The sequence below is a fragment of the Watersipora subatra genome, chromosome 4 (genome assembly GCF_963576615.1).
Source record: "Watersipora subatra chromosome 4, tzWatSuba1.1, whole genome shotgun sequence".
In the NCBI taxonomy this organism is placed as follows: domain Eukaryota; kingdom Metazoa; phylum Bryozoa; class Gymnolaemata; order Cheilostomatida; family Watersiporidae; genus Watersipora; species Watersipora subatra.
Genome location: NC_088711.1, coordinates 18,851,806 through 18,865,912, shown reverse-complemented (window position 1 = coordinate 18,865,912; position 14,107 = coordinate 18,851,806). Strand labels below are relative to the sequence as shown.

At 34.7% G+C, this 14,107-nt stretch overlaps 18 non-coding genes across 18 annotated transcripts; all 18 read left to right on the top strand.

The window, feature by feature from the left end:
- The first annotated feature begins 182 nt into the window (after window positions 1–182).
- Window positions 183–254, top strand: Trnaq-uug (transfer RNA glutamine (anticodon UUG)). Its single transcript has one exon. It is a non-coding gene; the product is annotated as a tRNA-Gln (tRNA).
- Window positions 255–695: 441 nt separating this feature from the next.
- Trnaq-uug (transfer RNA glutamine (anticodon UUG)) lies at window positions 696–767 on the top strand. Its single transcript has one exon. It is a non-coding gene; the product is annotated as a tRNA-Gln (tRNA).
- A 436-nt stretch (window positions 768–1,203) lies between these two features.
- Trnaq-cug (transfer RNA glutamine (anticodon CUG)) lies at window positions 1,204–1,275 on the top strand. Its single transcript has one exon. It is a non-coding gene; the product is annotated as a tRNA-Gln (tRNA).
- Window positions 1,276–1,715: 440 nt separating this feature from the next.
- Window positions 1,716–1,787, top strand: Trnaq-cug (transfer RNA glutamine (anticodon CUG)). The gene has a single exon. It is a non-coding gene; the product is annotated as a tRNA-Gln (tRNA).
- A 441-nt stretch (window positions 1,788–2,228) lies between these two features.
- On the top strand, window positions 2,229–2,300 carry Trnaq-uug (transfer RNA glutamine (anticodon UUG)). Its single transcript has one exon. It is a non-coding gene; the product is annotated as a tRNA-Gln (tRNA).
- Window positions 2,301–2,740: 440 nt separating this feature from the next.
- Trnaq-uug (transfer RNA glutamine (anticodon UUG)) lies at window positions 2,741–2,812 on the top strand. Its single transcript has one exon. It is a non-coding gene; the product is annotated as a tRNA-Gln (tRNA).
- A 441-nt stretch (window positions 2,813–3,253) lies between these two features.
- On the top strand, window positions 3,254–3,325 carry Trnaq-uug (transfer RNA glutamine (anticodon UUG)). Its single transcript has one exon. It is a non-coding gene; the product is annotated as a tRNA-Gln (tRNA).
- A 436-nt stretch (window positions 3,326–3,761) lies between these two features.
- Trnaq-cug (transfer RNA glutamine (anticodon CUG)) lies at window positions 3,762–3,833 on the top strand. The gene has a single exon. It is a non-coding gene; the product is annotated as a tRNA-Gln (tRNA).
- Window positions 3,834–4,274: 441 nt separating this feature from the next.
- Window positions 4,275–4,346, top strand: Trnaq-uug (transfer RNA glutamine (anticodon UUG)). The gene has a single exon. It is a non-coding gene; the product is annotated as a tRNA-Gln (tRNA).
- A 435-nt stretch (window positions 4,347–4,781) lies between these two features.
- On the top strand, window positions 4,782–4,853 carry Trnaq-cug (transfer RNA glutamine (anticodon CUG)). The gene has a single exon. It is a non-coding gene; the product is annotated as a tRNA-Gln (tRNA).
- A 442-nt stretch (window positions 4,854–5,295) lies between these two features.
- On the top strand, window positions 5,296–5,367 carry Trnaq-cug (transfer RNA glutamine (anticodon CUG)). Its single transcript has one exon. It is a non-coding gene; the product is annotated as a tRNA-Gln (tRNA).
- A 436-nt stretch (window positions 5,368–5,803) lies between these two features.
- On the top strand, window positions 5,804–5,875 carry Trnaq-cug (transfer RNA glutamine (anticodon CUG)). The gene has a single exon. It is a non-coding gene; the product is annotated as a tRNA-Gln (tRNA).
- Window positions 5,876–6,315: 440 nt separating this feature from the next.
- Window positions 6,316–6,387, top strand: Trnaq-cug (transfer RNA glutamine (anticodon CUG)). Its single transcript has one exon. It is a non-coding gene; the product is annotated as a tRNA-Gln (tRNA).
- A 441-nt stretch (window positions 6,388–6,828) lies between these two features.
- On the top strand, window positions 6,829–6,900 carry Trnaq-uug (transfer RNA glutamine (anticodon UUG)). Its single transcript has one exon. It is a non-coding gene; the product is annotated as a tRNA-Gln (tRNA).
- Window positions 6,901–7,850: 950 nt separating this feature from the next.
- Trnaq-uug (transfer RNA glutamine (anticodon UUG)) lies at window positions 7,851–7,922 on the top strand. The gene has a single exon. It is a non-coding gene; the product is annotated as a tRNA-Gln (tRNA).
- Window positions 7,923–8,363: 441 nt separating this feature from the next.
- On the top strand, window positions 8,364–8,435 carry Trnaq-cug (transfer RNA glutamine (anticodon CUG)). Its single transcript has one exon. It is a non-coding gene; the product is annotated as a tRNA-Gln (tRNA).
- Window positions 8,436–8,876: 441 nt separating this feature from the next.
- Trnaq-cug (transfer RNA glutamine (anticodon CUG)) lies at window positions 8,877–8,948 on the top strand. Its single transcript has one exon. It is a non-coding gene; the product is annotated as a tRNA-Gln (tRNA).
- Window positions 8,949–10,411: 1,463 nt separating this feature from the next.
- On the top strand, window positions 10,412–10,483 carry Trnaq-uug (transfer RNA glutamine (anticodon UUG)). Its single transcript has one exon. It is a non-coding gene; the product is annotated as a tRNA-Gln (tRNA).
- Window positions 10,484–14,107: the final 3,624 nt, after the last annotated feature.

Here is a 14,107-nt window from a genome sequence, read left to right as displayed (position 1 = left end):
TTTTTATTTGTTGTTTCAGGTTAACCTGTTTTTTGTTGGCTGCGTGTGAATAGTTATTTAAATCTATGTTCACCAATCATGATTTCCTTGAAATTCAGATTTTAATAAGTTGAATGATAAAGAGCATATACCACATCCATTATCTTTGCGCGATTGAACGACACATCGCTGCTGTTGATATCGGTTCTATGGTGTAATGGTTAGCACTCAGGACTTTGAATCCTGCGATCCGAGTTCAAATCTCGGTAGAACATATCTTTGCTTCATTGTGCTACAACTCTCTTCGGTGTCGCTGTTGATATTTGTTGAAGTTTTCTTCTTTGTTGAACATCGAATGAGTAAACACCAGGCTTTTGTGTGTGTGAAAGCTCAGTCGAAAGTGGTTGGAACTCATCTGTTAAAAGTTTTTATATTAGTTCAATTTTTATCAAAATTAGAGCTTCTACTCCTTTTTAATTCTCAGACTTTCAAATTAATTTTATCCAAACTTCAACGTTTTTTTTTCATTCAAAGTTTTTATTTGTTGTTTTACGGTAACCTGTTTTTTGTTGGCTGCATGTGAATAGATATCTAAATCTATATTCACCAATCATGATTCCCTTGGATTTCAGATTTTAAAAGGTTGAATGATAAAGAGCATAGAGCACCTCCATTTCCTTTGCGCGATTGAACGACGCCTCGCTGCTGTTGATATCGGTTCTATAGTGTAATGGTTAGCACTCAGGACTTTGAATCCTGCGATCCGAGTTCAAATCTCGGTAGAACCTATTTTTGCTTCATTGTGCTACAACTCTCTTCGGTGTCGCTGTCAATCTTTGTCAAAGTTATCTTTTTTGTTGAACATTGAATGAGTAAATACCAGGCTTTTGTGTGTTTGAAAGCTCAGTAGAACGTGGTTGGAACTTATTCGTTAAAAGTTTATATATCAGTGCAAAATTAGGCAAAATTACAGCTTTTTCTCATTTTTAGTTCTCAGACTTTCATATTTATTGAAAATTAAACGTTTTGTATTTCATTTAAAACTTACTATTTGTTGTTTCAGAGTAACCAATTTTGTTTGCTGCATGTGAATAGTTATTTAAATCTATGTTCACCAATCATGATTCTCTTGGATTTCAGATTTTAAAAGGTTGAATGATAAAGAGCATATACCACATCCATTATCTTTGCGCGATCGAACGACACATCGCTGCTGTTGATATCGGTTCTATGGTGTAATGGTTAGCACTCAGGACTCTGAATCCTGCGATCCGAGTTCAAATCTCGGTAGAACCTATTTTTGCTTCATTGTGCTACAACTCTCTTCGGTGTCGCTGTCAATCTTTGTCAAAGTTTTCTTTATTATTGAACATCGAATGAGTAAACACAAGGCTTTTTTGTGCGTGAAAGCTCAGTCGAAAGTGTTTGGAACTCATCTGTTAAAGGTTTTTAATGTCAGTGAAAATTTAGGTCAACATATAGAACTTTTTCTTTTTTTTTATGTTTCAGACTTTCATATTTATCAAAAATTAAACGTTTTGTTTTTCATTGAAAGCTTGCTATTTGTTGTTTCAGAGTAACCTATTTTGTTTGCTGCATGTGAATAGTTATCTAAATCTATGTTCACTAATCATGATTCCCTTGGGTTTCAGATTTAAAAAGGTTGAATGATAAAGAGCATATACCACCTCCATTATCTTTGCGCATTTGAGCGACACATCGCTGCTGTTGATATCGGTTCTATGGTGTAATGGTTAGCACTCAGGACTCTGAATCCTGCGATCCGAGTTCAAATCTCGGTAGAACCTGTTTTTGCTTCATTGTGCTACAACTCTCTTCAGTGTCGCTGTTGATATTTGTCGAAGTTTTCTTCTTTGTTGAACATCGAATGAGTAAACACCAGGCTTTTGTGTGTGTGAAAGCTCAGTCGAAAGTGGTTGGAACTCATCTGTTAAAAGTTTTTATATTAGTTCAATTTTTGGCAAAATTAAAGCTTCTACTCCTTTTTAATTCTCAGACTTTCAAAGTAATTTTATCAAAAATTCAACGTTTTTTTTTCATTCAAAGTTTTTATTTGTTGTTTTACGGTAACCTGTTTTTTGTTGGCTGCATGTGAATAGATATCTTAATCTATATTCACCAATCATGATTCCCTTGGATTTCAGATTTTAAAAGGTTGAATGATAAAGAGCATAGAGCACCTCCATTTCCTTTGCGCGATTGAACGACGCATCGCTGCTGTTGATATCGGTTCTATAGTGTAATGGTTAGCACTCAGGACTTTGAATCCTGCGATCCGAGTTCAAATCTCGGTAGAACCTATTTTTGCTTCATTGTGCTACAACTCTCTTCGGTGTCGCTGTCAATCTTTGTAAAAGTTATCTTTTTTGTTGAACATCGAATGAGTAAACACCAGGCTTTTGTGTGCGAGAAAGCTCAGTCGAAAGTGGTTGGAACTCATCTGTTAAAAGTTTTTATATTAGTTCAATTTTTGGCAAAATTAGAGCTTCTACTCCTTTTTAATTCTCAGACTTTCAAGTTAATTTTACCAAAAATTCAACGTTTTTTTTCATTCAAAGTTTTTATTTGTTGTTTCAGGTTAACCTGTTTTTTGTTGGCTGCATGTGAATAGTTATTTAAATCTATGTTCACTAATCATGATTTCCTTGGATTTCAGATTTTAAAAAGTTGAATGATAAAGAGCATATACCACATCCATTATCTTTGTGCGATTGAACGACACATCGCTGCTGTTGATATCGGTTCTATGGTGTAATGGTTAGCACTCAGGACTTTGAATCCTGCGATCCGAGTTCAAATCTCGGTAGAACATATCTTTGCTTCATTGTGCTACAACTCTCTTCGGTGTCGCTGTTGATATTTGTTGAAGTTTTCTTCTTTGTTGAACATCGAATGAGTAAACACCAGGCTTTTGTGTGTGTGAAAGCTCAGTCGAAAGTGGTTGGAACTCATCTGTTAAAAGTTTTTATATTAGTTCAATTTTTATCAAAATTAGAGCTTCTACTCCTTTTTAATTCTCAGACTTTCAAATTAATTTTATCCAAACTTCAACGTTTTTTTTTCATTCAAAGTTTTTATTTGTTGTTTTACGGTAACCTGTTTTTTGTTGGCTGCATGTGAATAGTTATTTAAATCTATGTTCACCAATCATGATTCTCTTGGATTTCAGATTTTAAAAGATTGAATGATACAGAGCATATACCACATCCATTATCTTTGTGCAATCGAACGACACATCGCTGCTGTTGATATTGGTTCTATAGTGTAATGGTTAGCACTCAGGACTTTGAATCCTGCGATCCGAGTTCAAATCTCGGTAGAACCTATTTTTGCTTCATTGTGCTACAACTCTCTTCGGTGTCGCTGTCAATCTTTGTCAAAGTTATCTTTTTTGTTGAACATTGAATGAGTAAACACCAGGCTTTTGTGTGTTTGAAAGCTCAGTAGAACGTGGTTGGAACTTATTCATTAAAAGTTTATATATTAGTGAAAATTTAGGCAAAATTAGAGCTTTTTCTCATTTTTAGTTCTCAGACTTTCATATTTATTGAAAATTAAACGTTTTGTATTTCATTTAAAACTTACTATTTGTTGTTTCAGAGTAACCAATTTTGTTGGCTGCGTGTGAATAGTTATTTAAATCTATGTTCACCAATCATGATTCTCTTGGATTTCAGATTTTAAAAGGTTGAATGATACAGAGCATATACCACATCCATTATCTTTGTGCAATCGAACGACACATCGCTGCTGTTGATATCGGTTCTATGGTGTAATGGTTAGCACTCAGGACTCTGAATCCTGCGATCCGAATTCAAATCTCGGTAGAACCTATTTTGCTTCATTGTGCTACAACTCTCTTCGGTGTCGCTGTCAATATTTGTCAAAGTTATTTTTTTTGTTGAACATCGAATGAGTAAACACCAGGCTTTTGTGGGTGTGAAAGCTCAGTCAAAAGTGGTTGGAACTCATCTGTAAAGGGTTTTTAATATCAGTGAAAATTTTGGCAAAGTTAGAGCTTTTACTCCTTTTTAATTCTCAGATTTTCATATTAATTTTATCAAAACTTCAACGTTTTTTTCTCATTCAAAGTTTGCAATTTGTTGTTTCAGGGTAACCTGTTTTTGTTGGCTGCATGTGAATAGTTATTTAAATCTATGTTCACCAATCATGAGTCCCTTGGATTTCAGATTTTAAAAAGTTGAATGATAAAGAACATGTAGCACCTTCATTATCTTTGCGCAATTGAACGACACATCGCTGCTGTTGATGTCGGTTCTATGGTGTAATGGTTAGCACTCAGGACTTTGAATCCTGCGATCCGAGTTCAAATCTTGGTAGAACCTATTTTGCTTCATTGTGCTACAACTCTGTTCGGTGTCGCTGTCAATCTTTGTCGAAGTTTTCTTCTTTGTTGAACAACGAATGAGTAAACACCAGGCTTTTGTGTGCGAGAAAGCTCAGTCGAAAGTTGCTGGAACTCATCTGTTAAAAGTTTTTATATTAGGGCAAATTTAGGCAAAATTACAGCTTTTTCTCATTTTTAGTTCTCAGACTTTCATATTTATTAAAAATTAAACGTTTTGTATTTCATTTAAAACTTACTATTTGTTGTTTCAGAATAACCAAGTTTGTTGGCCCCATGTGAATAGTTATTTAAATCTATCTTCACCAATCATGATTCCCTTGGATTTCAGATTTTAAAAAGTTGAATGATGAAGAGCATATACCGCATCCATTATCTTTGTGCGATTGAACGACACATCGCTGCTGTTGATATTGGTTCTATGGTGTAATGGTTAGCACTCAGGACTCTGAATCCTGCGATCCGAGTTCAAATCTCGGTAGAACCTATTTTTGCTCCATCGTGCTACTACTCTCTTCGGTGTCGCTGTCAATCTTTTTCGAAATTTTCTTCTTTGTTGAACATCGAATGAGTAAACACCAGGCTTTTGTGTGCGTGAAAGCTCAGTCAAAAGTGGTTGGAACTCATCTGTTAAAAGTTTTTATATTAGTTCAAATTTTGGCAAAATTAGAGCTTCTACTCCTTTTTAGTTCTCAGACTTTCAAATTACTTTTATCAAAAATTCAACGATTTTCTTTTCATTCAAAGTTTTTATTTGTCGTTTTACGATAACCTGTTTTTTGTTGGCTGCATGTGAATTGTTATCTAAATCTATATTCACCAATCATGATTCTCTTGGATTTCAGATTTAAAAAGGTTGAATGATAAAGAGCATATACCACCTCCATTATCTTTGCGCATTTGGGCGACACATCGTTGCTGTTGATATCGGTTCTATGGTGTAATGGTTAGCACTCAGGACTCTGAATCCTGCGATCCGAGTTCAAATCTCGGTAGAACCTATTTTTGCTTCATTGTGCTACAACTCTCTTCGGTGTCGCTGTTGATATTTGTCGAAGTTTTCTTCTTTGTTGAACATCGAATGAGTAAACACCAGGCTTTTGTGTGCGAGAAAGTTCAGTCGAAAGTTGCTGGAACTCATCTGTTAAAAGTTTTTATATCAGTGCAAATTTAGGAAAAATTACAGCTTTTTCTCATTTTTAGTTCTCAGACTTTCATATTTATTAAAAATTAAACGTTTTGTATTTCATTTAAAACTTACTATTTGTTGTTTCAGAATAACCAAGTTTGTTGGCCCCATGTGAATAGTTATTTAAATCTATCTTCACCAATCATGATTCCCTTGGATTTCAGATTTTAAAAAGTTGAATGATGAAGAGCATATACCGCATCCATTATCTTTGTGCGATTGAACGACACATCGCTGCTGTTGATATCGGTTCTATGGTGTAATGGTTAGCACTCAGGACTCTGAATCCTGCGATCCAAGTTCAAATCTCGGTAGAACCTATTTTTGCTTCATTGTGCTACAACTCTCTTCGGTGTCGCTGTCAATCTTTGTAAAAGTTATCTTTTTTGTTGAACATCGAATGAGTAAACACCAGGCTTTTGTGTACGAGAAAGCTCAGTCGAAAGTGGTTGGAACTCATCTGTTAAAAGTTTTTATATTAGTTCAATTTTTGGCAAAATTAGAGCTTCTACTCCTTTTTAATTCTCAGACTTTCAAGTTAATTTTACCAAAAATTCAACGTTTTTTTTCATTCAAAGTTTTTATTTGTTGTTTTACGGTAACCTGTTTTTTGTTGACTGCATGTCCTTAGTTATCTAAATCTATATTCACCAATCATGATTCTCTTGGATTTCAGATTTAAAAAGGTTGAATGATAAAGAGCATATACCACCTCCATTATCTTTGCGCATTTGAGCGACACATCGCTGCTGTTGATATCGGTTCTATGGTGTAATGGTTAGCACTCAGGACTCTGAATCCTGCGATCCGAGTTCAAATCTCGGTAGAACCTATTTTTGCTTCATTGTGCTACAACTCTCTTCGGTGTCGCTGTTGATATTTGTCGAAGTTTTCTTCTTTGTTGAACATCGAATGAGTAAACACCAGGCTTTTGTGTGTGTGAAAGCTCAGTCAAAAGTGGTTGGAACTCATCTGTTAAAAGTTTTTATATTAGTTCAATTTTTATCAAAATTAGAGCTTCTACTCCTTTTTAATTCTCAGACTTTCAAAGTAATTTTATCAAAAATTCAACGTTTTTTTTTCATTCAAAGTTTTTATTTGTTGTTTTACGATAACCTGTTTTTTGTTGGCTGCATGTGAATAGATATCTAAATCTATATTCACCAATCATGATTCCCTTGGATTTCAGATTTTAAAAGGTTGAATGATAAAGAGCATAGAGCACCTCCATTTCCTTTGCGCGATTGAACGACGCATCGCTGCTGTTGATATCGGTTCTATAGTGTAATGGTTAGCACTCAGGACTTTGAATCCTGCGATCCGAGTTCAAATCTCGGTAGAACCTATTTTTGCTTCATTGTGCTACAACTCTCTTCGGTGTCGCTGTCAATCTTTGTCAAAGTTCTCTTTTTTGTTGAACATTGAATGAGTAAACACCAGGCTTTTGTGTGCGAGAAAGCTCAGTCGAAAGTGTTTGGAACTCATCTGTTAAAAGTTTTTATATCAGTGCAAATTTAGGCAAAATTACAGCTTTTTCTCATTTTTAGTTCTCAGACTTTCATATTTATTGAAAATTAAACGTTTTGTATTTCATTTAAAACTTACTATTTGTTGTTTCAGAGTAACCAATTTTGTTTGCTGCGTGTGAATAGTTATTTAAATCTATGTTCACCAATCATGATTCTCTTGGATTTCAGATTTTAAAAGGTTGAATGATAAAGAGCATATACCACATCCATTATCTTTGTGCGATCGAACGACACATCGCTGCTGTTGATATCGGTTCTATGGTGTAATAGTTAGCACTCAGGACTCTGAATCCTGCGATCCGAATTCAAATCTCGGTAGAACCCAATTTGCTTCATTGTGCTACAACTCTCATCGGTGTCGCTGTCAATATTTGTCAAAATTTTTTTTTTTGTTGAACATCGAATGAGTAAACACCAGGCTTTTGTGGGTGTAAAAGCTCAGTCAAAAGTGGTTGGAACTCATCTGTAAAGGGTTTTTAATATCAGTGAAAAGTTTGGCAAAATTAGAGCTTTTACTCCTTTTTAATTCTCAGATTTTCATATTAATTTTATCAAAACTTCAACGTTTTTTTTTCATTCAAAGTTTGCAATTTGTTGTTTCAGGGTAACCTGTTTTTTGTTGGCTGCATGTGAATAGTTATTTAAATCTATGTTCACCAATCATGAGTCCCTTGGATTTCAGATTTTAAAAAGTTGAATGATAAAGAACATGTAGCACCTTCATTATCTTTGCGCAATTGAACGACACATCGCTGCTGTTGATGTCGGTTCTATGGTGTAATGGTTAGCACTCAGGACTTTGAATCCTGCGATCCGAGTTCAAATCTCGGTAGAACCTATTTTTGCTCCATCGTGCTACTACTCTCTTCGGTGTCGCTGTCAATCTTTTTCGAAATTTTCTTCTTTGTTGAACATCGAATGAGTAAACACCAGGCTTTTGTGTGTGTGAAAGCTCAGTCGAAAGTGGTTGGAACTCATCTGTTAAAAGTTTTTATATTAGTTCAATTTTTGGCAAAATTAGAGCTTCTACTCCTTTTTAATTCTCAGACTTTCAAATTAATTTTATCAAAAATTCAACGTTTTTTTTTCATTCAAAGTTTTTATTTGTTGTTTTACGGTAACCTGTTTTTTGTTGGCTGCATGTGAATAGATATCTAAGTCTATATTCACCAATCATGATTCCCTTGGATTTCAGATTTTAAAAGGTTGAATGATAAAGAGCAAAGAGCACCTCCATTTCCTTTGCGCGAATGAACGACGCGTCGCTGCTGTTGATATCGGTTCTATGGTGTAATGGTTAGCACTCAGGACTCTGAATCCTGCGATCCGCGTTCAAATCTCGGTAGAACCTATTTTTGCTCCATCGTGCTACTACTCTCTTCGGTGTCGCTGTCAATCTTTTTCGAAATTTTCTTCTTTGTTGAACATCGAATGAGTAAACACATGGCTTTTGTGTGTGTGAAAGCTCAGTCGAAAGTGGTTGGAACTCATCTGTTAAAAGTTTTTATATTAGTTCAATTTTTGGCAAAATTAGAGCTTCTACTCCTTTTTAATTCTCAGACTTTCAAATTAATTTTATCAAAAATTCAACGTTTTTTTTTCATTCAAAGTTTTTATTTGTTGTTTTACGGTAACCTGTTTTTTGTTGGCTGCAGTTGAATAGATATCTAAATCTATATTCACCAATCATTAGTCCCTTGGATTTCAGACTTTAAAATGTTGAATTATAAAGAGCATGTAGCACCTTCATTGTCTTTGCGCATTTGAGCGACACATCGCTGCTGTTGATATCGGTTCTATGGTGTAATGGTTAGCACTCAGGACTCTGAATCCTGCGATCCGAGTTCAAATCTCGGTAGAACCTATTTTTGCTTCATTGTGCTACTGCTCTTTTTGGTGTCGCTGTCAATCTTTGTCGAACTTTTCTTCTTTGTTGAACATCGAATGAGTAAACACCAGGCTTTTGTGTGCGTGAAAGCTCAGTCGAAAGTGGTTGGAACTTATTCGTTAAAAATTTTTAATATCAGTGAAAATTTTGGCAAAATTAGAGTTTTTTCTTGTTTTTAGTTCTCAGACTTTCATAATAATTTCATCAAAACTTCAACGTTTTGTTTTTCATTTAAAGCTTGCTATTTGTTGTTTCAGAGTAACCTATTTTGTTTGCTGCATGTGAATAGTTTTCTAAATCTATGTTCACTAATCATGATTCCCTTGGATTTCAGATTTAAAAAGGTTGAATGATAAAGAGCATATACCACCTCCATTATCTTTGCGCATTTGAACGACGCATCGCTGCTGTTGATATTGGTTCTATGGTGTAATGGTTAGCACTCAGGACTCTGAATCCTGCGATCCAAGTTCAAATTTCGGTAAAACCTATTTTTGCTTCATTGTGCTACTACTCTCTTCGGTGTCGCTGTCAATCTTTGTCAAAGTTTTCTTCTTTGTTGAACATCGAATGAGTAAACACCAGGCTTTTGTGTGTGTGAAAGCTCAGTCGAAAGTGGTTGGAACTCATCTGTTAAAAGGTTTTACATTAGTTCAATTTTTGGCAAAATTAGAGCTTCTACTCCTTTTTAATTCTCAGACTTTCAAATTAATTTTCTCAAAACTTCAACGTTTTTTTCATTTAAAATTTGCTATTTTTTGTTTTAGGGTAAACGGTTTTTTGTTGGCTGCATGTGAATAGTTATTTAAATCTATCTTCACCAATCATGATTCCCTTGGATTTCAGACTTTAAAAGGTTGCATGATAAGGAGCATATACCACATCCATTATCTTTGCGCAATTGAACGACGCATGCTGCTGTTGATATCGGTTCTATGGTGTAATGGTTAGCACTCAGGACTCTGAATCCTGCGATCCAAGTTCAAATTTCGGTAAAACCTATTTTTCTTCATTGTGCTACAACTTTCATCGGTGTCGCTGTCAATCTTTGTCAAAGTTCTCTTTTTTGTTGAACATCGAATGAGTAAACACAAGACTTTTGTGTGTGTGAAAGCTCAGTCAAAAGTGGTTGGATTTCATCTGTAAAGGGTTTTTAATATCAGTGAAAATTTTGGCAAAATTAGAGCTTCTACTCCTTTTTAATTCTCAGACTTTCAAATTAATTTTCTCAAAACTTCAACGTTTTTTTCATTTAAAGCTTGCTATTTGTTGTTTCAGAGTAACCTATTTTGTTTGCTGCATGTGAATAGTTATCTAAATCTATGTTCACTAATCATGATTCCCTTGGATTTCAGATTTAAAAAGGTTGAATGATAAAGAGCATATATCACCTCCATTATCTTTGCGCAATTGAACGACACATCGCTGCTGTTGATATCGGTTCTATGGTGTAATGGTTAGCACTCAGGACTTTGAATCCTGCGATCCGAGTTCAAATCTCGGTAGAACCTATTTTTGCTTCATTGTGCTACAACTCTCTTCGGTGTCGCTGTCAATTTTTAGCAAAGTTATCTGTTTTGTTGAACATTGAATGAGTAAACACCAGGCTTTTGTGTGCGTAAAAGTTCAGTCGAAAGCGTTTCGCAGTCCTCTGCTAAAACCTTTTGATATTAGCGCAAATTTAGACAAAACTGGAGTTCTTTCTTAGTTTTAAATCTCAGATTTACATATTTAGCGGAAAACCAGAACTGGTTTGCACTTAAAAACTGCTATTTGTTCTTTCGGAGTAACCTTCTTTTTGTTGGCTGCATGTGATTAGTTATCTAAATCTAGGTTTACCAATCCTTACTCCTTTGGATTTCAGATTTTAAAAGGTTGAATGATAAAGAGCATGCAGCTGCTCCACTATCCTTGCTATCCAATATCCAATATCCTGCGTTAGTTTCAAATCTAAATAGAGTTTGATTTATTGATATCTGTCATTTAATTCAACTGAAAATTTTTTGGTTATTGTTTTTGTGTTTATTCATTCTTCATAAACTATTCTGAATTTTTCTGAAGAATCTGGAGATGCGGATTCTTGCGAGACGAGTTTAACTATTTTTGGAGATGTTGTCGTCAATTTAGTCTAATATATTGTTTTTCACACTTTATTTTTTAAATAGGTTTCAGTTTTTTTTAAATATTTGGCAATTTTAATAGTTGACTCAATCAGTGCCTTTTAAAAGTTGTTTAGTTTTTGTTCATTTTTTCAGTTGCAAACTTTTAGCCTTTTCTGCAAAAAATGCTAGTGAAAACATTTTAGGTCTTGGGTCTAATTCATGTTTAGATCTTTAAGGTGTTAATGTCAATTGCCTAGGAAGAGTCATAAAAAATGAAATTTAGTTTTGTATCAGTGATATTTATCTTTATTTAAAGCAGTTTTGTTCTATCTTGAAATTATCATTTTACAATTAAGGCTCACAAGAGCAATGAAATAATTATTTGTATCTCAGGCAAGCCAATGACCAGTGACCAATAACCAATGGCAGTGAGCTAGAGCTTACTGCCCAGACTGATTTCATTGAGTGGTGACATACTATTATCCTGTTAATTGACCTGCATTCACTTCGTATTTATCTATTATCTGTTTTGAGTTATTATTTGGAAGGATGGTGTATGGTGCATTTAGCGCTCTGTTGCTGAGTTGTTGTCATGCAGACCTGAATAATGCCAGTCTTTTATAGGCGGGTCCTCAAACTTGTCTCAATAGAACATTAGTAAAATCTGTGTTTATACAATTCACAAGGAAACATTAGTTTGGTCATTTTTACTTTTTTAATTTAGCCAACATACGCATTATTTTCTATCAATATATGCAATAGTTGTAAGTAATTCCATTTTTAAATAATTCATATTTTAATGGCAACTGTAACTGTCTCCTTTAAGTTCTACATCATTATTTCATCAGGTTTCTTTGTCTCATTGATTTTCATTGTTGTTGCACATCTCTCTCAAAAAATAAAAGCTGTTTTTGATGTTGCACACAAAGTTACTAGGCTTACTCAATAGTTTAAAGCATTTCATGTAGCAAACTAACTTGAACATCGCATTCGATCATGTGGCTTCAGTTTTTCTGACTTGCATGATAACCTCTGATGTTACTCTCAGCACTCAAGAATATTCTTTGTGTCTTACCTGTTAAACTAACTCAAACTAACTCAAGTCTAATTCAAACTAACTCAAGTCTAATAGTTCTCCTCCGCTCAGGTTTAACTTAAGAATATTTTAGTCAAGTCTAACCTAACTTACTATCTAAATTTTCCATGTTGAAGCAGATATTATTAGAGTACATGATTCCAGCAGCAGATCTAAATTAATTTGGCCGCTGCTGAAGCTTTTTTTGTAAAACTTATAAGTTTTCATTTGTAGCAGATTTAATGCTTTATTACTCGTCATTTTAAGTTTATTTATGCTGATATTTGATGTTGTCACCTAATACATAAAATTATATGCTTTAATCTACTATATAAACGGCCATCGTTGTCTGTCGGCCTTATAAAGTACCGTGCTTTTCGGACTATTAGCAGCTACTTTTTTCTGACTGTTTGTGAGCCATTCGGCTTATAAAAGAGTGCGGCTATTCTGTGGTTTTTTTCACCACTAGTGCACACTAACGGGAATCTCCATTTAGTGCGCCTCTATACATAACCTATTCATTGTTTTTACACAAAAATCATGGGATCTCTGGTTAGCGCGCCTCTTTACAGTGCCAATGGCACTGTTTCGTTTTAAACAGCAAAGTTGCTGCCGTGTTAAAACGCACCGTCCTGAGTTCTGCGACCTATACAAAGGTGCCTATACAGCTATACAAATGTACTACACATTAAATAAAAATAAATTAATTAGTCGTAGTTTACATGCAATTAATATTTACTGCTAACGTCTACCGAGAAGGTCACATAAACGTTTGTTTTTTGCGGTCACTGGAAAAAACGCAGTTCTAACCTACTAAATTTCTACATCGAAAAAAAAGTTAGTACTTCTTATTCAATGTTGTGTTGCCTATGAATTGCCACACTGTGGTATTGTCGATGGGTGCTTCTGATAACATAAGAGTTTGGTATTAGTAAGCGTAATGCGATCCATGCGGAAGGTGACAGGAAACTGTTTATTGACAGGAAACACAAAGTGGGACAGACAAGGTATGCGAATATAATATTGATACAATAGTGCGGAGATAACTCTAAAGTACATAATACAACACATACCTCCACTACATAACCCTTTAACTTCCGTCCATGTACAAATTTAGCTATCGGCCTACTGCCAGCCATTTTGCCAATATTGCTTCATGATATTTTTTCAATTTGAAACTCTTTCTAGAATGTTTGTTTTGTTACATCGCAGATTTTGCCAACATGTTAACAAACACTGCTATACAAAAAATTCATTGTATCTATATTTTGTGCATAGCCTCACAAACTTAAGCGATGTGAGGCTACGAAGCTAAAACGATCCTCTGCAATGTTCCTTATTACAAAACCAATGCTTTCACCACCATCAGAGTCAATGCTGCTATTGCTATTTTAATTATCTGTGTGATCACAAAAATCTAAATCTGAACCAGCTATAATGTCATCAACATAAGTAACTGTTTTATAACTCGGTGGCGTTTTCAAAACTTACACAAAAAATGGGTGTTTTTAAGTTAGAAATTATCAAACAAAGATTTAAAATTAAATTTTAGGCCAATTTTACAGAGAAACCTTTGGACATCACTGTCACTACCATTAAAGTCTTAAAGATCGTTGGTTGTGTTATCAACAAATAATAAAATTCAGTTACTAGCAATTGCTGGGAAATTCACAAAAATGTGTCTACAGCGGTTGACCATAGAAAACGCATTAATGAGTCTACTTGACTTGAGTCTACTTGACTTGGGTTGAAAACGTTGGATTTGCCACTGTTTGTGATAATAAACATGTTCATTTCCTTCCGCAGCTGAGTTACTTTTACTTCTTTTCCAGCTACGAGTATTTCAGAACTACAGCTATTACAGAACATGCACGGGCACTGCTATTGCGTTTTACGTACTAAATTTCTACGTCGAAAAGGTCAGTACTTCCTATTCAATGTTCTATTGTCTACGAATT